Source organism: Moschus berezovskii, chromosome 25 (assembly GCF_049115385.1).
Source record: "Moschus berezovskii isolate FMDL1 chromosome 25, NW_MosBer_1.0, whole genome shotgun sequence".
Taxonomy (NCBI): Eukaryota; Metazoa; Chordata; class Mammalia; order Artiodactyla; family Moschidae; genus Moschus; species Moschus berezovskii.
In genome coordinates, this window is record NC_142484.1 from 51,908,760 (window position 1) to 51,934,048 (window position 25,289).

The 25,289-nt window shown below is 41.2% G+C and overlaps 1 protein-coding gene across 1 annotated transcript in view; it reads right to left on the bottom strand.

The window, feature by feature from the left end:
* LOC129542122 (protocadherin Fat 3) overlaps window positions 1-25,289 on the bottom strand; it is a 177,055-nt gene that overhangs the window by 130,866 nt on the left and 20,900 nt on the right.

Here is a 25,289-nt window from a genome sequence, read left to right on the forward strand (position 1 = left end):
CATATCACACACACTCATAATACCACTATTGCATCTAAACAGAGAAAACAACAACTCCTTAATGTCTTTAAATATTCAGTTGGTGTTCATACTTCTGTAATTGTTTTTTAATGAGGTATATATGCTTGCGTACTTGTGAATATATATTTTCATAGTTTCTTTTAACCAAGATGTGCAAATAAGGCACACGCACTGTACCTGATTGGTGTCTCCATCAGTCATCTCTTAATCTATAGCTTCTCCCCCCACGTCTCCCTTGCAGTTTTCATGTTGCTGTTGCTATTAATCAAAAAGCTGAGCTCTTTCTTATTTTGTTCCCACAGTCTGAATTTTGCTTATTGTATCCCTATAGTTTTGTTTTACATGTTCCTCTGTCCCCTGTATTTCTTATATTGGCAGTTTTATACAGAAGACTTAATAAAATTCCCATTTAATTTCCTTCTTCCCTTTTTTTTTTTTTTTGACAAAAGCCCCTCATGGGTGAAACTGTGTATTTCCATCTAGAGATACATAATGTCTGGTTCTCATCTTATTCTGTGATATTGGCCACTCTGATCATGAAGCGATGCTAATTCGTTAAAGTGCAAAACAGCACCATTTTAATTCTATGATTTCTTCCTCAATTATTAGCTAGAATAGTTCTAATAAGAAAGTTCTGTTTAATTATTTGGTTACTTTGAAGTACACTTCATGTAAGGGCTTTCTCGGTGACTCAGCAGTAAGGAATCTGCCTGCAATGCAGGAGATGCAGGTTTGATCCCTGGGTTGGGAAGACCCCCTGGAGGCTGGCATGGCAACCCACTCCAGCATTCCTGCTTGGTGAATTCCATGGAAAGAGGAGCCTGGTGGGCTACAGTCCGTGGGATTGCACAGAGCTAGGACATGACAGAAGTGACTTAGCACGCACACATGTATACACACTTCATGTAGAAAAGGACTATATTGATGCACACACGGTGCTTTCTTAAGTGGGCTCTTGTGATGTTTTGACACTACCCAAGCAGTCTTTGATAGTTTTCTTGCTTTCCAGTAACTGCTACTGGTAATTTTTTCAGTCATCTTATATATATCCCTGCTCCATTATTGATTTATCTATAACTTCAAGAAGTGTTGGTTTCTTTTTAGTTAGAAGTGGCATTTAGAAACCATGATCTGGTGCTAGGAATGCTTATTGCTGTCAGCTTTGGTATTTTTCAGCAGAGTCAGCAATGCAATTCTAATAATTATATCATGAGTTCACATTGACACTCCCAATTCAAAACTATGCTGTTAACAACTCTGTCCATGAGTGGACTGGCACAGCCCAGGCCCATTCCCCCACCCCCACCCTGAGCCATGTGGCCAGCTACTCTGGGATCCAACCTGGTCCACAGTGGGCCGTCGGCCACTGCATGTGGCAGGGCCTGGCAGCTACCAAGGATGACAGCCAGCCTGCCTGCCAGCACACCCACAGTAGCTGACTGTCACAACAAAAGAGCCCGTGCAACCCACACAGGAGGCATCGCTAGAACACACAGCCCTCGTAACAAGAGGCTAGTGTGCGGCTGGGCTGCAAGGGCCCTCTCCTGCCCAATGCGACGTTTCCAAGGTTGAGAAACACAACTGAACTACCGAACACATGAAACAAATACAGAAAATATAGAAAACAAGGAGATGGAGAATATTCCCTAGATGAAAGAACAAGACCAAACCCCAGAAGAACTAAGCAAAGTGGAGAGGAGCGATCTTCCACCATCGAGTTTAAGACGACAATCATAAAGATGTTTAATGAGCTTGGGAAAATAAAATGGATGAGCAGAGTGAGAAGTTTAACGAAGATTTAGAAAATATAAAGAACCACCAAACAGCTGAGGAATACAATAACTGAAGGAAAAAAATACTACAGAAGGAATCAACAGTAGATTAGGTGATGTGGAGGAAAGGATCAGGGAACTGGAAGAAAGAGCAGTGGAGATTCCAAGCTGAACAGAAAAAGCAACAACAAAAAAAGAGTTAAAAAAAAGAGGATACTTTAACAGACCCCTGGGGCAACATAAAACACACTAATAAACACACTAAAGGTCCCATCTGAGAACAGAGAGAGAAAGGGGGAAGATGGTATATTTGAAGATATACTAGCTGAAAACTTTCCTAATCTTGGAAGGGAAACAGACATCCATGTGCAGGAAGCACAGAGAGTCCACAGCAAGACATATTATAATTAAAGTACCAAAATTAAATATAAAGAGGGACTCTTAAAAGCAGCAAGAGAAAAGCAACTAGTTATAAACAAGAAGACTCTAATAACACTATCAGGTGACTTTTTAGCAGAAAATTTGCAGGCCAGAAGTAAATGTTAGGATATATTCAAGTGCTGAAATGGAGAAAAAATCTACCACCCAAAATAATCTATCTGGTAAGGTATCATTCAGAATTGAAGGAAAGTTTTAAAAGACAATCATAAGCTAAAGGAGTTCATCACCACTAAGACAATTGCACTCATCTAGTAAAGTCATGCTAAAAATTCTCCAAGCCAGGCTTCAGCAATATGTGAACCGTGAACTCCCAGATGTTCAAGCAGGTTTTAGAAAAGGTACAGGCACCAGAGATCAAATTCCCAACATCTGCTGTATCATGGAGAAAGCAAGAGAGTTCCAGAAAAACATCTATTTCTGCTTTATTGACTGTGCCAAAGCCTTTGACTGTGTGGATCACAATAAACTGTGGAAAATTCTGAAAGAGATGGGAATACCAGACCACCTGACCTGCCTCTTGAGAAACCTGTATGCAGGTCAGGAAGCAACAGTTAGAACTGGACATGGAACAACAGACTGGTTCCAAATAGGAAAAGGAGTACGTCAAGTTTGTACATTGTCACCCTGCTTATTTAACTTCTATGCAGAGTACATCATGAGGAACACTGGGCTGGAAGAAGCACAAGCTGGAATCAAGATTGCTGGGAGAAATATCAATAACCTCAGATATGCAGATAACACCACCCTTATGGCAGAAAGTGAAGAAGAACTAAAAAGCCTCTTGATGAAAGTGAAGGAGGAGAGTGAAAAGTTTGGCTTGAAGCTCAACATTCAGAAAACGAAGATCATGGCATCAGGTCCCATCACTTCATGGGAAATAGATGAGGAAACAGTGTCAGACTTTAATTTTGGGCTCCAAAATCACTGCAAATGCTGATTGCAGCGATGAAATTAAAAGACACTTACTCCTTGGAAGGAAAGTTATGACCAACCTAGATAGCATATTAAAAAGCAGAGATATTACTTTGCCAACAAAGGTCCGTCTAGTCAAGGCTATGGTTTTTCCCGTGGTCATGTATGGATGTGAGAGTTGGACTGTGAAGAAAGCTGAGTGCCGAAGTATTGATGCTTTTGAACTGTGGTGCTGGAGAAGACTTTGAGAGTCCCTTGGATTGCAAAGAGATCCAACCAGTCCATTCTAAAGGAGATCAATCCTGGGTGTTCATTGAAAGGATTGATGCTGAAGCTGAAACTCCAATACTTTGGCCACCTCGTGCGATGAGTTGACTCACTGGAAAAGTGTCTGATGCTGGGAGGGATTGAGGGTGAGAGGAGACGGGGACGACAGAGAATGAGATGGCTGGATGGCATCACCGACTTGATGGACATGAGTTTGAGTGAACTCCGGGAGTTGGTGATGGACAGGGAGGCCTGGCGTGCTGTGATTCATGGGGTCGCAAAGAGTCAGACATGACTGAGCGACTGAAGTGAACTGAACTGAACTGAAGACAACTTTATAAGAAATGTTGAAAGGGTTTTTCTAAGTGGAAAAGAAAAGGCCACAAATAGAAACTTAAAAAAAAAAAAAAAGCTATGACTGGAAAAACCTCACTGGGAAATGCAAAATATAGGAAAGGTAGTGGATCAAAACACTTATAAAGCTCAGTAGGAAGGTGAAAAGACAAAAGTAATAAATCATCTTTATCTATAATAAGTAGATAAGTAATACATAGAATAAAATGATGTACAATGTGTTGTCAAAAATGTGGGAGCAAAAAATGTAAGTCTGTTAAAATGCATTCAAGCTTAAGAAATAATGAACTTAAAATCAATACCCACTCATAAAGATGTTGTATATAAATCTCACGGTAACCACAAATCAAAGGCCTAAAATAAACACACACACAAAAATAATAATAAAGAGAAAGAATCCAAATAAACACTAAAGATGGTCATCAAATCACAAGGGAAGATTGCAAGGGAAGAAAAGGAATGAGAACTACAAAAACGATAAAAAACACCATTAACAAAATGGCAATAAGTACATGTTTATCAATAATTAAATGAAAATAGACTAAACACTCCTACAAAAGACATAGAGTGACTGCATGGATAAAATAAGACAAGACCTACACACATGCTGCTTACAAGAGACTCATTTCTTATCCAGAAATACATACACACTGAAAGTGACAGAATGGAAAAAGGCACACCATGCAAACGGAAATCAAAAGAAAGCTGGAGTAGTAGTACTTAGACAAAATAAACTTCAAAACAAAGACTGCAACAAGATACAAAGAAAGACAGTACATAATGTTAAGGGAATCAATCCAAAAAAAGATAATAAATGCAAACAGGTATTTACCCAACATGATGTTGCTATTGTTTAGTTGCTAAATTGTGACTGACTCTTTTGTAACCCCATGGACTAGAGTCCCTCTGTCCATTGGATTTCCCAGCCAGAATACTGGAGTGGGTTGCCACTTCCTTCTCCAAGGAATCTTCTCAACCCAGGGACTGAATCCACATCTCCTAAATTTTCAGGTGGATTCTTCACCACTGAGTCACCAGGGAAGCCGATTAAGCACATAAATACATATAGCAAATATTAACAAACATTAAGGGAGAGAATAGTAGGAGACTTTAACACTCCACTTAAATCAATGGATAGATCATCCAGACATAAAAGCAGTAAGGAAACATTGACTTTAAATGACACATTAACCAGATGAACTTAATTGACCAGATGAACTTAATATTATATATATCAATCTCTCTCTCTATATATATATAGAACATTCCACTCAAAAGCAGCAGAATACACAGTCTTTTCACGTGCACATGGAATATTCTCCAGGACAGGTCACACACTGCTGCTGCTGCTGCTAAGTCACTTCAGTCGTGTCCGACTCTGTGTGACCCCATAGACTGAAGCCCACCAGGCTCCCCCGTCCCTGGGATTCTCCAGGCAAGAACACTGGAGTGGGTTGCCATTTCCTTATCCAATGGATCACACACTAGGCTAGAAAATAAGTCTCAACAAGTTTAAGAACACTGAAACCATATCAAGCATCCTTTACAACCACTACTGTATGATACTAGAAATCAACCACAAGAAACAAATTGCAAAAAAACACAAACATGTGGAGTTGAAACAGTATGCTTCTCAACAACCAATGGTCACTGAAGAAATCAAAGAGGAAATTTAAAAATGCCTGGAGACAAAGGAAAATGGAAACACAATGATCCAGCACATCTGGGACACAGCCAAAGCAATTCTAAGAGGGAAGTATATAATGATATAAGTCTACCTCAAGAAGCAAGAAAAACCTTTGACCAGACTAATCAAGAAAATACGGGAGAGGGCCCAAATAAATAAAATTCAAAATGAAAGGGATGTTACAACTCATGCCACAGAAATACAGAGGATCATAAGAGATTACTACAACAAATTTTGTGTCAGTAAAATGGACAACGTAGAGGAAATACATAAATTCCTAGAAACTTAAAGTCTTCTAAGACTGTATCGGAAGATAGAAAATATGAACAGATCAACTATCAGCAGTAAAACTGAGTCAGTATTGAAAAAACTGCCAACAAACGAAAGTGTAGGGCCAGATGGCATCACAGAACTCTACATTTCAAGAGTCAGTATCTATGCTTCTCAAAATATTCCAAAAAATTGAAAAGGAAGGAATGTTACTGAATTCATTCTATGAGGCCAGCAGAACCCTGGTACCAAAACCAGACAAAGACACCCCTCAAAAAGAAAATTACAGGCCAATATCACTGGTGAACAAGGATGCAAAAATCTTCAATAAAATGAGCAAAATGAATTCAACAATAAATTAAAAAGATCATACACCATGATCAAGTTAGATTTATCCCAAGAATGGAAGGATGGTGGTTCAATAACCACAAATCAGTCAGTGTGATCTACCACATTAACAAATTGAAGAATAAAAATCATATGATCATCTCAGTAGATGCAGAAAAGGCTTCTGACAAAATTAAACATAAATTATAAAAAAGGTCAACAAAGTGAGTATAGAGGAAGCACACCTCAACAAAATAAAGACTATCTTGGACAAACTTACAGACAGTATCATAATAAATGGTGAAAACGTGAGAGCATTTCCTCTGAGATGAGGAGCAAGACAAGGATGCCCACTCTTGCCACTTTCAAAATTGGAAATCCTTTTACATCTTAGAAATCTTAGCCACAGAAATCAGACAAGAAATTAAATACCTCAGATTGGAAAAGAAGTGTCACTGTTTACACGTGATATGATACTAAATCCAGTAAAGTTTCAGATACAAAATTAATGTAAATAAACCTGCATTTCTATAAACAATGAACTATCAGAAAAAGAATGTAAGAAAACAATCCAATTTACAATTGTATCAAAAAGAATAAAATGATTAGGAATAAATCTAACTAAGGAGGTAAAAGGCCTGTACTCAGAAAATTATAAGACACTGACAAAGGAAGTTGAAGATGACATAAAAAGATGGAAAAACAAATCATCTTATTGGATTGAAAGAATTAATATTGTCAAAATGACCATATTACCCACGTCAATCTACAAATTCAAATGCAATCCCTATATAATTGGCATTTTTCACAGAACTGAAACAAATACTTCTAAAATTTGTACAGATAGCCAAGACAATCTTGAGAAGAAAGAACAAAGCTGCAGGCATCATATTTTCTGACTTCAAACTATTCTACAAAACTACACTAATCAATGAGGTATGGCACCTCATCAAAACAGAGACAGAGAGATCAATGGAACAAAACAGAGAATCCAGAAATAAATCTATGCTTATATGGTCCATTAATCTATGACAAAGGAGGCAAGACTGTACAATAGGGAAAGGTCAACCTCTTCAGTAAATGGTGTTGGCAAAACTGGACAGCTATATGCAAATCAATCAAACTGAATTATTGATATTTTCTCATACCATATAAAAAATAAGCTCAGAAGGATTAAAGACTTAAATGTAAAACCTGAAACCATAAAACTCTTAGAAGAAAACATAGGCAAAATACCCTTTGACACTGGGCTTAGCAATATATTTTTTTGTATATGTCTCCTTAGACTACAGGAATGAAAACCAAAAAAAGAAAAACTCTAAACAAATTGGACTGCACCAAACTGAAAAACATTTGTGTAGTGATGGAAACTATCAACAAAACAAAAAGACAACCTACAGGATGGGAGAAGATATTTGCAAATGATATATCTCATAAGGGGTTAATATGCAAAATATACAAAGAACTCATACCACTCAACATCAAAAACCCAATCTGATTAAAAACTGAGCAGAGGACCTGAACAGACACACTCCAAAGAAGACATACAGTAGGCCCACAGACACCTGAAAAGGTGCTCAACATCACTAATCGTCAGGAAAATGCAAATAAACCACAGTGAGATATCACCTCACACCTGTCAGAATGACTTATCAAAAAGACCACAAATAGCAAACATTGGTGATGAGGTTGAGAAAATGAAATCCTCACACACTATTAGTAGGAATGTAAACTGATGCAGTTGCTATGGAAACAGTATGCAGGTTCCTAAAAAAATTAAAAATAGAACTGCTATATGACCCAACAATTCTTGGTATTTTTCTGAAGAAAACAAGAACACTAACTTAAAAAGTCATATGTTCTCTTATGCTCATTGCAGCATTATTTACTATAGCCAAGATATGGAAGCAACCATATATATATACACACATACATATATATATATATATACAGATACTGATTGTTTTAATGGAATACTACTCAGCTATAAAAAAATAATGAAATCTTGCCCTTTGTGACAATATGGATAGCCATAAAGAATATTATACTAAATGAAATAACTCAGAGAAAGAATAATACCATACAAGTTCATTTAGATGTGGCATCTGAAAAACATTACAAAACAGAAAAAACAAACAGAACAAATATAAACACACAAAAACCAACCATAACAAAACAGAAACAGACTCACAGAAACAGAGAATAAATTGGTGGTTGCCAGAGAGGAGAAAAGAGGATTTAAAGGAAATAAGTTATGGGGATTAAGAGGTACAAACTTCCAGTAACAAAATAAGTCACCAGGGTGTAATGTGATGTAATGCAAAGGGAATAGAGTTAACAATATTATAGCAACTTTTCATGCTGACAAGTTGGAAGTAGACTTACTGTGGTGGTCATTTTGTAATGTATAAAAATACTGAGATACTATGTGTACACCCGAAGTTAATACAATAGTGTAAGTCAATTATACTTCAATAAAAAAAAAATCAAAACAATATTAAGGTGCCTGTCAAGGTTTTTACATAATCTTGTTCTTTTTACATGTGTATCTTCTTTCTCCCGTGATGACATTTCTCATGCTCAATGACATCATCATACTTATTCACCTGTCTGAATATTCACTTATCTGAAATACGTGCCACAGTGTCTGAATAACACCAATATTGCTATTATAATTACAATTATGGTCATTCCAATTGATCTAATATTCTTTTGCAGTTCTTTTTGTCCTTTAGATTTACTCCACTAGGAATATATAGTCAAATTAGTACGTGTAGAGTCATGTAGAATAGTGTACCCTGGGCATACATGCTTCCAACTAGATACACATATAAATTTGTTTGCTTCCATTTACTTTCAAATTTTTGACTTGCTTTTTTAACATTTAATTTCATTTTATATGTAAAATTACCAGTGCTAAATTTACAGAAAAGTTATAATCAAGCTTAGCTTCATTATTTTTCCTTTTCTTGTATTCCCTTCTCCTACAAGCAACCATTTTTTTCCAGTAATGTTCTATTTTATCCATCTACTTCATCAGTATAAACATATTGCATACACTCGCCCTCAACAAGCTATTTCACCTAACATTTTATCAGTAGTTCCCAGCAAGGAGGACTTTGTCTCCCAGGGTCATTTCTCAGTGTCTGCAGATGGTTTTGGTTGTCAGAACCTGGGGGGAGGGGTTTTCCTAGAACCTGGCGGGTAGAGGGCAGGGAAGCTGAGCAGCCTTCTGTAATGCATAGGCTAGCCCTGAGACAGGAGGCAGACGGGCCCCTCCGCAGCAGGGTGAAGGGATTAGAGGCTGGTTCCCTATGGACTGAAACCCCGAAACAGCAATAGCAGGACGGCTGAGAGAGGGGGCTGCCCAGACAGAATATAATGGCCCACACACTTCTAATTCTCACAGTCAGGAAACCTCCCCAGCTACACAAGCACAGAAGGGCTCCTTGCAGGTCCAAGGGTAGTGATGCTAACTTATGCCAAGCTAGGCCTCTTTAGTGGAACCCACCTTGGCTAAGAGACATGGGTGCACACGTGGGAGGACCCTGAGACATACCAGATATGTACTCTGAACCAGGCAAGTCAGAATGGCTGGCCAGGGGAAACCTGGAAGAAATGCCCCATTAAGTCACTTAAACTGTCACGAGGGCGTGACTCTGAGTCCGCCCGTGTGTCTGTCCACATGTACTGTACACTTTTTCCTCCTAAAAAATACTTGCTCACCACTTTCTTTGTGGGAATTCTTTTCAGCAAAGCCAAAGGGTGAGGGCCTTGTCACTGACTCTTGATCTAGTGGCTAGGATGCAGCGCTCTGACTGCCGCAGCCCAACCTCATCTTTGGCCGGGGACCAAAGCCCTGCCTCAAGCTGCTGCAGGCTGCGGCCACCTGAAGTCAGCCGCTCGCAACAAAGAGCCATCTGACTCAAAAGGTCAATAATGTTGCTGCTTTATATCATGAAGACCATGCCACAACAGTGCAGAAATAATCTTCCAAGGGTAGATGTATTATAATTAATCCAACCAGTCCTCTACTGACGTTCATTTAAGATGTTTCCTATTTTTGCTCTTAAAATGAGCATGCAATAAAGAGCCTTGTGCCTGTGTGTTTTCATAGTTTTGCTAACATATATTTGCGACCCCAAAATTGGGATTGCTAGCTCAAAGGACGGAGAAGGCAATGGCAAGCCACTCCAGTACTCTTGCCTGGAAAATCCCATGGATGGAGGAGCCTGGTAGGCTGCAGTCCGTGGGGTTGCTAAGGGTTGGACGTGACTGAGCAACTTCACTTTCTCTTTTCACTTTCACGCATTGGAGAAGGAAATGGTAACCCACTCCAGTGTCCTTGCCTGGAGAATCCCAGGGACGGGGGAGCCTGGTGGGCTTCCGTCTATGGGGTCACACAGAGTTGGACATGACTAAAGTGACTTAGCAGCAGCAGCAGCAGCTCAAAGGAAAAGTGCTTATGATTTTATGAAACACTACCTATATTTCCATGCCCATAAGTTTGATCACTTGGCATTTCTATGGTTATATACAAGAATGACTACCCTCTCACAGCCTTACCAACAGAGCATGCAGTAAAATTTTTGGCCAATCTAATAGATGAGAAATGGCAGCTCAGTGTTATTTAGGATTTTCCTTTCTCTTATTACAAGTGAGGTTGAGCGTCCTTTCACATGTTTAAGAACTGTTTGCTCCACTGTCTCCGAGAAAGGCCAGAGCCACAGCAGCACTTTCCCGCCTCAGTTCTCCCATCCCGAGCTAAGGGGACATCCCTGATGGTACCCCTGGGGGAGGCCTGGAGGAGGGGGTGAAGGTTTTTGTTCCTGGCTTGCAGGACCCTACATCCAGCCAGATGCCCCCGCCCCCCGTCACTGTTCTAGTGCCCTGTCCACAAGACCCCAACCTACCCTCAGGAGCATGCCCACCTTACCCTCAGGAGCACACATGCACTTCTTTTCTTGTTAAAACTATCAGCTCATTCTTCTATGGGTTAGATAGTCCTTTTTTTCTGTTTATTTTGGAAGCATGATATAAATTCCCAATGTTGTCAACTTTGTCATTTGTTTTTATTTTGTTCATGGAAACCTTTTTTTTTTGTCACGCAAAAGTTTTTATTTTATTTTCATGTAGTTGAATATGTCAATCTTTTCCCTGAATGCTTCTCGATGTTAAATCATAGTTTTACATTTCCAGGTTTTGGTGATTACACATTTTTCAAAAATGGAATTTAAATGCTTCTTTTTCTTACATTTTTATCTCTAATCCATTTGGAATTTCTCCTAGTATATTATGTGAGGAATGAGTCCAGTTTTATTTTTTTTCCACATGGCTCTCCATTTATTTCAATGATAATTTTTAGAAGACTACCACTTCCCCATGGATCTGAGTAGCCACTTTTACTCTATACTAAATTTACATATGCAAGTAGTATATTTCTGGCTTTTCGCTTTCGTTCCATTGGTGTATCTGTCTTCCTGCATCAACATCAAAATGTTTTAATTATAGAGCCTTCGTATTTTTTTTCCTTCCAGTTTCTGGAGACATAACTGACATAAATCACTGTGTAAGTCTAAGATGTACAGTATAATGATTCCACTTCATGGAAGTCATGCAGTGATTATCAGAAAGAGTTTAGTGAACATCTATCATCTCATCTAGATACAAAGCTAAAGAAATAGGAAATACATTTTTCTCCGTGATAAGAACTCTTAGGATTTACTCTCAACAAATTTCATGTATAACATATAGAAGTATTAATTATATTTGTTGCGTTGAACATTACCTCCCTAGTACTTATTTATCTTATAATTGGAAGTTTGTACCTTTTTTCTTAGGCTTCCCAGGTAGCTCAGTGGCAAAGAATCTGCCTGCCAATGCAGGAGCTGCAGGAGACGTGGGTTTGATCCCTGGGTCGGGAAGATTCCCTGGAGGAAGAAATGGCAACCCACTCCAGTGTTCTTGCCTGGAGAATCCCGTGGACAGAGGAGCCTGGTGGGCGACAGGCCATGGGGTCGCACAGAGCCAGACACGACTGAGCGACTGAGCACACACAGGACAAGGCGAGACCTGTTTTGTACCTTCATCCAGTTCCCCCTCTTCCCACCACCTGCCTCCTGTAACCACAAGTACGACCTACTTTTCTACGAATTCCTTTCTTTGTTTCTGAAGTATAATTGACCTATGGGGCTTCCCCAGTGGCTCAGCGGTAAAGAATCCGTCTGCAACGCAGGAGCCACAGGAGACCTGGGTTCGATCCCTGGGTGGAGAAGATCTGCTGGAGGAGGGCATGGCAACCCACTCCAGTGTTCTTGCCTGGAGAAACCCATGGACAGAGGAGACTGGTGGACTACAGTCCTTAGGGTCACAAAGAGTCAGACACGACTGAAATGACTTAGCATGCATAATTGACCTACAGCACCATGTTACTTCCTGGTGTGTAAATAGTGATTCAATATTTTCTTTATATACATTTTAATTATTTGGAAAAGCTAAGCCCTCTCTAAGGTTTTTTTTTTTCTTTTCCCCAGGATTTTCCTGGCTATTCTTGCTTGCTGCTTTTCTAAATTAATTTATAATCAACTTATTGCATCTGACAAAACGATAGCATTTTAAATTTAGATTATGTTAAAAGTATAGGATAATTAAGGGAGAACTAATTTCTTAATGATAGAGTCTTTCTATCAAATAATATAGTTTGTCTTTTTTCTTTTGTTCAAATCTACTATTTTTTCAGTAGTGTTTTAGTTTTCCACAAATAGGCTTTGAACACTTTTAAACTTTATATATATATGTGCTAACCAAAATGTGTTCTTTTTCATTATACATTTTCACTGTTTTCTGTTTGGGGGGTGGGTAAGGTGAGCTATACATGTAGGCTATTAATGTTTGTTTGTTAAATTTATAACTTGTTACTTTACTAATTTTCCTATCTTTTAAAGTAGCTCCATTCACTCCTTGGAAATTTTCAGATACATAATTACACTATATACAAATAGAGATCAGTTTACCTTTTTCCTTACAATTCTTATAATACAAATTGCTTTATCTTAGCTAATTGCATTGGTGGATACTTATAGCATACTGTTAAATAGCAGTAAAAACAGTGATATTCTTGTCTTATCCCTAATAAGAAAGCCTTTAGTTGGTTCTCCATTAAACAATAGGCAGGCTTTTGGCTATAGTCTAAAAAATTACTTACTTTTAGAAATAAATTTAGTCAGACCATGGTTGTTCTTATAAATACCTGTACTATACATCACTTTGGTGGAGATGGTTTTTGAGTGAGAGGAAAAGGGTGGTATCATGACTTTTGTGCCAGGATGACTTGCCATGGGGGTGAGCTTGACATGCAGACAATCTTTGCTTCTAGTTTATGGTAGAAAAATTTCAGAGAAGTGTGATGGAGGAATTTTGGGCATTGCTTTATCTCCACTGTATTTGGAAAGCCATACTAGATTCTTTGAATGCCATTTATTTCCTTTAAAAAGTTCCAGTTAACTTAGCCAAGATGCTAAAATATTTGTGTTCACAGAAGCTGTTATATTAATGGCATAAAAGAGCCTTTCCGGCCAACAAGCCTGCCCTGACCTTCCTGAAGTTTCAAAGTCGATGTGCTCTTGAAAAGCTTGCCTCTTTCTGCTTGCTTTGTCCTGAGCCTAATCTACAGTCAGAACAAGTGTTTCTCTGTAAAAGACTTCCTTTTCCTCATTTGTTTTTTATTTCCCACAGTTGGGGCCATTTGTGAGCTCCTGAACAACCAAACAAAGCAAAGTAACTTTCCAAAGATGCTGTGTTCAAAATGGTAATTGAAAGGCCTAAAGAAGCACAATGGACTCCGAGCAGGAGGGACCCTGAGTGTGGGAAGTCTCTTCGGTGCTAGTTTCAGTGCCGCCCACCACAAACACTCCAGGTTTTGCAGGCTCCTCTGAGTTAAGTCTGGGTAGATGCCGAGCCTCGCTTTACGAAGACTCATGGCATGAAGTGTCCATGGCGTGAGCTGAAGGGTAAGGCCTCTGTCTTTATTAGAACCAATTAAATCCTGAATTACTGAAAATTCTGCCTCTGTTTGCATTCAGAACAATATTTAAAACACTCCTGTTGCTGCTGCTACTGCTAAGTCACTTCAGTCGTGTCCGACTCTGTGTGACCCCATAGACGGCAGCCCACCAGGCTCCCCCGTCCCTGGGATTCTCCAGGCAAGAACACTGGAGTGGGTTGCCATTTCCTTCTCCAATGTGTGAAAGTGAAAAGTGAAAGTGAAGTCGCTCAGTTATATCCGACCCTTAGCGACCCCATGGACTGCAGCCTACCAGGCTCCTTCATCCATGGGATTTTCTAGGCAAGAGTACTGGAGTGGCTTGCCATTGCCTTCTCCACAGTTGTAATTTCAAGGATGATGCCTCTGGTATCCCCTCCAGGCTTGCAAGACCTGTTTCTGAATGCATTAAGAAGAAAAATCACATCAGCATGTGCTTGTTTTCCAGTTTATCTACTTATATCATATTCATTTCTTCAACTGTGCTATCTTTAGCTTATCAACATGACAAATGAGAGAGAATCAGAGATGTTAAGCAATTTGCCCAAGTCATAATGGGAAGGCCACACTCAAACCTAGGTCTCATGGAGCCAAATTCTGTAGTGTTCCATTATACCATTTCCATGTGTGCTTAAATTCTTGTTGCTTAGTTGCTTAGTCATATCTGACTCTTTTACAACTTCATGGACTGTAGCCCGCCAGGCTTCTCTCTCCATGGGATTTCGCAGGCAAGAATACTGGAATGGGTTGCCATTCCACCCACCAGGGGATCTTCCTGATCCAGGGATTGAACTCCTATTTCCTGCATTAAGAGGTAGATTCTACCGCTGAGCCATCAGGGAAGCCCACACTTAAATTATATACGCATTAATTATAAATGCACAAACATAATGTTCCATTATACAAAAATCCTAATTTACAAAACAGCTAACTGACATGACCATTCTCACTTCAGGAACATTAATCTTGAGATTATTCTGAACAGAAAGTGTCCTGTTGCCTTTAAAATTGGAATCCATTTTCACGAATTGATTTGCTGCATAAGTTGTCAGGCATGGATCTATTACATACAGTGAGGTTTTATCATTATTATTTTAACATAAAGTCTCACAGTAGAGTTGGCTTGCTGCCTTATTTCATCTATTTAATTGCACTTGTTCCAGCATTGTCCTAACCTAAATACACAAGGAAGCTTTGGGCCCCTGCCCTTTTCATCTGCTAAGGAGATGATGTTAAAGGAAACAAAAGATGTACCCAAAAGAGAGCATCCCTCGATCCAGGGGGTCATGGCGCAGCATTAGTTGCTGTCATTTTTGTTGTTCAGTCACTCAGTTGTCTCTGACTATTTTGTAACCCCATGGACTGTAGCCCACCAGGTTCCTCTGTCCATGGGATTTCCCAGGCAAGCGTACTAGAGTAGGTTGCCATTTCTTTCTGGGGATCTACCTGACCCAGGGATCGAACCGGAGACCCCAGCATTGGCAGACAGATTCTTTACAACTGAACTACCAGGGAAGCCCCAAAGCAGCATTAACAAAAGTGATCTGTTTCTACCTTCCACTCCCTTTTAAGCAGGTGCAAGTTGGAAGAAAAGGCTAAGGCAAAGTTCGAATCTTTAAGGTGAAAAGTGAAAGTGTTAGTCGTTCAGTAGCATCTGACTCTTTGCAACCCCATGGACTGTAGCCTGTCAGGCTCCTCTGTCCATAGGATTTCCCAGGCAAGAATACTGGAGTGGGTAGCCATTCTCTTGGCCAGGGGATCTTCCCAACCCAGGGATGGAACCCAGATCTCCTGCGTTGCAGGCAGATCCTTTACCGTCTGAGCCATTCTTTTCAAGGAAGGAGGCCAATCAGGAACTCCCAACATCACCTAGAGATAAAAGAGGAATGGGATACCTGTGGTTGTTAAGGGCAAGGCTAACCTAGGAATGCACATCATGGACCTCCCAGCCCCAGAGAGCACAGACCCGCCTGTAGGAAGACTTAGCGGTCAATCTCAATTAACTTATTTGTGGGGCTTAAGAAATGTGGGGATGATCTGAAAGAGACTTTTATTTATTTATTTATTTTTGAAAGAGACTTTTAATCTCAGGTTTGGCTGTGGAGCAAACAAACACAAGCTGATTTTCATATCTTTATAAATCAAAGCAGGACTCAAATAAGGAAAGCATATTAAAACCACAAAAGCACATATCATGAGTCCCTGAATCAAATCAGTGTAATTTTGAGATTATTATTTGGGCATGCATATCTCTGTTGCCTTTCATAAGTAACAATAAAAGCCCCCACACATAGGATTTTATAACTAGTATGTATATTATTCAATTTTAAGTTGAGCAAAAATTATAATAATAAAACCAACATGTGTTTGGCAAGTCACAGATCTCAAGATATGTCATAGTATCTTATTTTATTCTTAACAATCACCCATGAAGCATGTAAGATCTTATTCCCATTATGCCGGAGAAACTGAGTCTCATAGAGATGAGGCTCCTTTCTGTGGTAAGAAACTGGTTTAGAGCTGACTTTGAACAAGGGTCACCAAATTTAGGGTCAGTGCTCCTTCTACTGGACAGTTCAGTTCAGTTCAGTTCAGTCGCTCAGTCGTGTCCGACTCTCCGCGACCCCATGAATCACAGCACGCCAGGCCTCCCTGTCCATCACCAACTCCCGGAGTACACTCAAACTCATGTCCACAGAGTCAGTGATGCCATCCAGCCATCTCATTCTCTATCGTCCCCTTCTCCTCCCGCCCCCAACCTTTCCCAGCATCAGAGTCTTTTCCAGTGAGTCAACTCGTCGCATGAGGTGGCCAAAGTATTGGAGTTTCAGCTTCAGCATCAGTCCCTCCAATGAACATCCAGGATTGATCTCCTTTAGAATGGACTGGTTGGATCTCCTTGCAGTATAAGGGACTCTCAAGAGTCTTCTCCAACACCACAGTTCAAAAGCATCGATTCTTCGGCGATCAGCTTTCTTCACAGTCCAACTCTCACATCCATACATGACCACGGGAAAAACCATTGCCTTGACTAGACGGACCTTGGTTGGCAAAGTAATGTCTCTGCTTTTTAATATACTATCAAGGTTGGTCATAACTTTCCTTCCAAGGAGCAAGCGTCTTTTAATTTCATGGCTGCAATCAGCATCTGCAGTGATTTTGGAGCCCAAAAAAACAAAGTCTGACACTGTTTCCACTGTTTTTCCATCTATTTCCCATGAAGTGATGGGATCAGATGCCATGATCTTTGTTTTCTGAATGTTGAGCTTCAAGCCAACCTTTTCACTCTCCTCTTTCACTTTCATCAAGAGGCCTTTGAGTTCCTCTTCACTTTCTGCCATAAGGGTGGTATCATCTGCATATCTGAGGTTATTGATATTTCTCCCGGCAATCTTGATTCCAGCTTGTGCTTCTTCCAGCCCAGCGTTCCTCATGATGTACTCTGCATATAAGTTAAATAAGCAAGGTGACAATATACAACCTTGACGTACCCCTTTTCCTATTTGGAACCAGTCTGTTGTTCCATGTCCAGTTCTGACTGTTGCTTCCTGACCTGCATACAGGTTTCTCAAGAGGCAGGTCAGGTGGTCTGGGATTCCCATCTCTTTCAGAATGTTCCACAGTTTATTGTGATCCACACAGTCAAAGGCTTTGGCATAGTCAATGAAGCAGAAATAGATGTTTTTCTGAAACTCTCTTGCTTTCTCCATGATCCAGCGGATGTTGGCAATTTGATCTCTGGTGCCTGTGGCTTCCCCTAATGAATTAGCCTTTGCATATATAGCTATGTAGCGGAAAGTTCCTGAGATGGTACCTGTTTTTGAGTAGGAAGAAAGGGGTTTGTATGGTATCTCTTTACCTGTGTCCACAGAGGGCAGCCGCCTAACCTGTCTGTGCCTCAGTTTCTCCCTGGAAAATCAGTGTCACGATAAAACTTGATTTCACTACTCCCAGGATGTCAGGCAAATAAAACTTAGAATGATGCTAATTAACTGTGCAACTAACAAATGTTATATATTACTATAAATTTTTATCCATTGGTCTTTTAGGAGAGGCAGGCTCTCAGTTCAGTTCAGTTCAGTTCAGTCCCTCAGTAGTGTCTGACTCTTTGCGACCCAATGGACTTTTGCACGGCTGGCTTCTCTGTCCATCACCAACACAGTGGTTATAAGATCACAGGCTGCAGCAGGAGAGGGCAGGAAGAACTGAGAGAGAAGCACTGAAATACATGCAATACCACATGTAAAACGGATGGCAAATGGGAAGTCGTTGTATAACATAGGGAGCTCAACCCGGTGGTCTGCAATGACCTAGAGGGGCAGGATGGGATGGGAGGTAGGAGGGAGGCTCAAGAGGGAGGGAACATATATGTACCTGTGGCTGATTCATGTTGATATATGGCGGAAACCAAAACAACACTGTAAAGCAAATTTTGTTGTTTGTTGCTGTTCAGTCACTTAATCGTGTCCAACTCTTTGTGACCCCATGTATTGTAGTACGCCAGGCTTCCCTGTCCTTCACTATCTCCCGGAGTTTACTCAAACTCATGTCCATTGAGTCGGTGATGCCATCCAACCATCTCATCCTCTGTCGTCGCCTTCTCCTCCTGCCTTCAATCTTTCCCAGAATCAGAGTCTTTTCCAGTGAGTCACTTCTTTGCATCAGGTAGCCAAAGTATTTGAGTTTCAGCCTCAGCATCAGCTCTTTCAAGAATATTCAGGACTGATTTCCTCTAGGATGGACTGGTTGGATCTCCCTGCAGTCCAAGGGACTCTCAAGAATCTTCTCCAACACCACAGTTGAAAAGCATCATTGCTTTGCTGCTCAGCCTCCTTTATGGTCCAACTCTCACATCCATATATAACTACTGGAAAAAACATAGTTTTGACTAGACAGACCTTTGTCAGCAAAGTAATATCTGTTTCTTAATATTCTGTCTAGGTTGGTCATAGCTTTTCTTCAAGGAGCAAATATTTTTTAATCTCATGACTGCAGTCACCATCTGCAGTGATTCTGGAGCCCAAGAAAATAAAGTCTCTCACTCTTTCCATTGTTTCCCTATCTATTTGCCATAAAGTGATGGGACTGGATGCCATGATTTCAGTTTTCTGAATGTTGAGTTTTAAGGCAGTTTTTTCAGTCTCCTCTTTCACTTTCATCAAGAGGTTCTTCAGTTCATCTTTGCTTTCTGCTATAAGGGTGGTGTCATCTGCATATCTGAGGTTATTGATATTTCTCCTGGCAATCTTGATTCCAGTTTGTGCTTCATCCAGTCCAGCGTTTCTCATGATGTACTCTGGATATGAGTTAAATAAGCACGGTGGCAGTAGACAGCCTTGATGTACTCCTATCCTGATTTGGAACCAGTCTTTTTTCCATGTCCAGTTCTAACTGTTTCTTCTTGACCTGCATACAGACTTCTCAGGAGGCAGGTCAGGTAGTCTGGTATTCCCATCTCTTGAAGAATTTTCCAGTTTGTTGTGATCCACACAGTCAAAGGCTTTAGCATAGTCAATGAAGCAAAAGTAGATGTTCTTCTGGAAATCTCTTGCTTTTTCTAAGATCCAACATATGTTGGCAATTTGATCTCTGATTCCTCTGCCTTTTCTAAATCCAGCCTGAACATCTGGGAGTTCTTGTTTCATGTTCTGTTGAAGCCTGGCTTGCAGAATTTTGAGCATTACTTTGCTAGTGTGTGAGATAAGTTCAATTGTGCAGTAGTTTGAGCATTCTTTGGCATTGCCTTTCTTTGCAATTGGAATGAAAACTGACCTTTTTCAGTCCTGTGGCTACTGCTGAGATTTCCAAATTTGCTGGCATAGTGAGTGCAACACTTTCACAGCATCATCTTTTAGGATTTGACATAGCTCAGCTGGAATTTCACCACTCTACTACTTTTGTAATGATGCTACCTAAGGCCCACTTGACTTCACATTCCAGGATGTCTGGCTCTAGGTGAGTGATCACACCATCATGGTTATCTGGGTCATTAAGATCTTTCTTGTATAGTTCTTCTGTGTATTGTTGCCACCTCTTCTTAATATGTTCTGCTTCTGTTAGGTCCATACCATTTCTGTCCTTTATTGTGCCCCACAAGAGACTAAGCCAGACTTGCCTGTGAGTGTCCAGGAATCTCTGGCAAAGGCGTGGGTTGACAGTGACTTATGGTGGGGTCAGGGGCATTGAATACAACAGTTCTGGCATAAGTTCTTTTGAAGGAGGTCACTATTACTACCATTACTCCTCAGGCCAAACTACAGGTAGGGAACATAGCCCCACCTATCAACAGAAAATTGGATTAAAAATGTACTGAGCACGGCCCTGCCCATCAGAGCAAGCCTCAGATTCCCCTACAGCCAGTCCCTCCCATCAGAAAGCTTCCACAAGCCTTTTATCCTTATCCACCAGAGGGCAGACAGAATGAAAACCACAGTTATAGAAAACTAACCAAACAATACTTGAATCACAGCCTTTTCTAACTCAATGAAACTATGAGTCATGCCATGTAGGGCCACCCAAGATGCATAGGTCATTGTAGAGAGTTCTGACAAAATGTGGTCCACTGGAGAAGGGAATGGCAAACCACTTCAGTATTCTTGCCTTGAGAATGCCATGAACAGTATGAAAAGGCAAAAAGATGACACTGAAAAATGAACTCCCCAGGTCAGTAGGTGCCTGATACATTACTGGAGAAGAGTGGAGAAACAGCTCCAGAAAGAATAAAAAGGCTGAGCCAAAGAGAAAACAATGCCCAGTTGTGGATGTGACTGCTGATGGAAGTAAAGTCCAATGCTGTAAAGAGCAATATTGCATAGGAACCTGGAATGTTAGGTCCATGAATGAAGGTAAATTGGAAGTGGTCAAACAGGAGATGGCAAGAGTGAACATCGACATTTTAGGAATCAGTGAACCAAAATGGACTGGAATGGGTGAATTTAATTCAGATGACCATTATATCTACTTCTCTGGGCAAGAATCCCTTAGAAGAAATGGAGTAGCCCTCAGAGTCAACAAGAGTCCAAAATGCAGTACTTGGGTGCAATCTCAAAAACAACAGAATGATCTCTGTTCGTTTCCAAGGCAAACCATTCAATATTACAGTAATCCAAGTCTGTGCCACAACCAGTAATGCTGAAGAAAGAAAGTGAAAGTGAAGTTGCTCAGTCGTGTCTGACCCTTTGTGACCCCATGGACTGTAGCCCACCAGGCTCCCCCATCCATGGAATTTTCTAGGAAAGGGTACTGGTGTGGGTTGCCATTTCCTTCTCCAGGGGATCTTCCCAACCCAGGGATCAAACCCAGGTCTCCCACATTGTGGGCAGACACTTTACCATCCGAGCCACCAGGGAATGCTGAAGAAGCTGAAGTTAAATGGTTCTATGAAGACCTATGAGACCTTCTAGAACTAACACCAAAAAGAGATGTCTGTTTCATCATAGGGGACTGGAATGCAAAAGTAGGAAGTCAAGAGACACCTGGAGTAACAGGCAAGTTTGGCCTTGGAGCACAGAATGAAGCAGGGCAAAGGCTAACAGACTTTTGCCAAGAGAATGCACTGTCATAGCGAACACCCTCTTTCAGCAACACAAGAGAAGACTACACATGGTCATCACCAGATCGTTAATACTGAAATTAGATAGATTATATTCTTTGCAGCTGAGATGGAGACGCTCTATACAGCCAGCAAAAACAAGACCAGGAGCTGCCTATAGCTCAGATCATGAGCTCCTTATTGCAAAATTCAGACTTAAATTGAAGAAAGTAGGGAAAACCACTAGACCAGTAAGGTATGACCTGAATCAAATCCCTTACAACTGTACAGTGGAAGTAACAAATAGATTCAAGGAATGAGATCTGAGAGAGAGAGTGCCTGATGAACTATGGATGGAGGTTTGTAACACTGTACAGGAGGCGGTGATCAAAACCATCCCCAGGAAAAAGAAATCCAAAAAGTAAAATGCTTGTCTGAGGAGATCTTAAAAATAGCTGAGAAAAGAAGAGACGTGAAGGCCAAAAGAGAAAAGGAAAGATATATCCATTTGAATGTAGAGTTCCAAAGAATAGCAAGGAGAGATAAGAAAGCCTTCCTCAGTGATCAGTGCAAAGAAATAGAGGAAAACAATAGAATGGGAAAGAGTAGAGATCTCTTCAAGAAAACTGAAGATACCAAGGTAGGCTCTAGATTTGTTAAACCACTTCCCTGGTGGCTCAGAGGTTAGAGCGTCTGCCTGGAATGCAGGAGACCGGGTTCGATCCCTGGGTCGGGAAGATCCCCTGGAGAAGGAAATGGCAACCCACTCCAGTACTCTTGCTTGGAGAATCCCATGGAGGGAGGAGCCTGGTGGGCTACAGTCCATGGGGTGGCAAAGAGTCGGACACGACTGAGCGACTTCACTTTCACTACAAAGATAATGGCAACCCACTCCAGTGTCCTTGACTGGAGAATCCCATGGACAGAGGAGCCTGGCAGGCTACAGTCCATGGGGTCGCAAAGAGCTGGACACCACTGTGTGACTACCACTTCACTTCATTTCCCTATGAAGACACAGCAGTTCATATTGTTTGGTAGATGCACAGAAAAAACTGTTACGAACTGTTCCTTTCTCTTCCTTGCTAATGTGTGTCTCCGTGACCCGTAAGCTCAGTGGGTGCAAAGCAGGGCTCTGAGGTGGTTGGCATATTTTGCTCTCTTCCTAGCATATATGACTGGCTATGAGACAGTCTAATGGCCAAAGGTAGTGCCATGTTTACCAGGCTGCTGCTACTGCTGCTAAGTCACTTCAGTCGTGTCCAACTCTGTGTGACCCCATAGACGGCAGCCCACCAGGCTCCCCCGTCCCTGGGATTCTCCAGGCAAGGACACTGGAGTGGGTTGCCATTTCCTTCTCCAGGCAGTCATCTTTAAAAGGCATTTCCGTCATCTTTAAAAGTGTCCCCCCTCATAACAGCAGAGCTAGTTGAGTATCTCTTCCTGCCTTAGAATAATTACAAAGACGTCATCTTCCTTTTGAGAGGCATCACAGTATAGTGGTTGAGAACACAGAACAGGTTCTGGAATCCAACTACCTATATCTGAACCCTCATACACTGAAGTTACTTAAAGCGATTTTGCTTCAGTTTCCTTATCTGTAAAATGGGGATGATAATAGGGGGTTATTTTCCTATTTCCAACATGAATCATCACAGTTTTATCAGTTTAAAACAATACTCATTTATTATTCCTAGTTCTGCAGGCCAGACGTTGGGGTATGGTACAGCTTAGAGTCTCACAAGCCCCAAATCAAGGGGTCCTCAGAGATGTGTCCCCTTCTGGGAGGTCTGAGGATGAATCAGTTCACAGGTCACTTGGGTTGTTGGCTGCACTCAGTTTCTTGAGGTTCAAGGACTGCGGTCCCTGCCTCCTTGCTGGCTTTCAGCAGGATCGGAAAGGCTGCCTCCCTTCCTGGCCTACTGCATCTTCCATATTCAGACGGAGGCTTCCCTGGTGGCTCAGATGGTAAACTGTCCGCCTGAAATGCGGGAAACCTGGGTTCAATCCCCGGGTCGGGAAGATCCCCCGGAGAAGTCAATGGCAACCCACTCCAGTACTCTTGCCTGGAAAATTCCATGGATGGAGGAGCCTGGTGGGCTACAGTCCATGGGATCACAAAGAGCTGGACACGACTGAGCAACTGGTTATCCAGACTAGCGATGATATTTCAAATCCTTTCCCCTTCGGAAATCTCTGGTTTCTAATTTTGCTGCATCGCTTCCAGCTTCAGCTGGACAGAACCGTCTGCTCAAGGGCTCACGCGATTAGACTGGGTCCATCGGAGTCATCTAGGCGAGTCTCACAAGCGAAGATCTGTAACCTTAAATACATCTGCAGTGCCCCCTTTGCCATGGAATGACATATTTACAAATTCTAAAGGCTGGGAGGGCACAGGCACCTTGGGTGTGGGATGGCAGTACATTCTGCCCACTGCAAATAGCACCTGCCTCATGGAGGGATTGTGAGAGTTAAATGAGTGTTTTTGATTATAGTATAAACACAGGTTTTATCTATTTCATATGTTTCAGTTCATTGTAGTCATAATTCTTTTTGTGCTGAAACATTTCCATCTTGAACTAGTGGAATGCTGTTTGAATTGTCTCTTGTTACCGTCAAACAACATTCCACTAGCCTTTTCTGGCAGGATGAGATGCCGAGGCTTCTGTCCCAGACCTGGAATCAGCTAGTTCCACAAGGAATTCTAGCTTCCTCCCATGGGAAATGTGTAGAGACCACAGTCTGGGTGCTAAGAACTGAATCTCTCTTCACACGGATCTGCAGTGCTCGTGTATATACGGACAGTAACCTCATCCTCCCAGCAGCTCATCACGTCTGCTCCTTGTACGCGTCCGGTTCCACCCGATGCTCCTCCTCCCCCTCTTACAACAGCCAGTTTTCCTGTGATGCCTCAGCTTCCCACCAGCCAGGAGGCCCCCTTCTCCTAATCCTCTCATCATCCTCTGCCGGGTCAGACACCTCTGCTCACCTCTGACCTGGCATGACATCAAAGTGGGGAACACTTCCATAACGCTGAAGAATACTGCAACCCCCCACTTTTTTTTTTTTTTTTTTACAGAATGCTTCTATTTTTAAAAAATTTCTTCAGGGGAGCTAACTTCCTATTTGCTACTGAGAAAGTCAGTTCCTAGGCAGGTTGATAAGAAGTCCGGGGTCCCTGAGGAGGAGAGAGGGTTCTGGGGTTCTCCAGGAGGAGACAGGGATCTGGAATTCTCAAGGAGAAGGAAAGGACAAACGTCTTTTTTTTCCTCTACATTTCTTAGTCACATAAAAGTCTTTTTTCTTTAAGCCCAGAACTGATGATTACACAACAAACAACTCAGTTTAAATTCTGTACTATAACAACAATGCATCCTGCTTGAGGACAGTTTCTCCTTCCTGAAAACCTGGCTAATCCTGTTCTCTCAAAATGTAAATTATGAGCGTGGGTCTAGTAAGCTCTTTACAACCTGGAGACACTCTTTTGATTTACTGTAATAACTAATTAAAAAGTATATAACTCCCTTGCATAGACTAGTGAGGGGGCACTCTCAGTCCCCCTTCTGGTGTCTATGTCAGAAGCTTTCTCTGTGCCTTTTTATACTTTAATAAAACTCTGCTACACAAAAGCTCTTGAGTGATCAAGCCTGGTCCCTGGTCCCAAAGCTG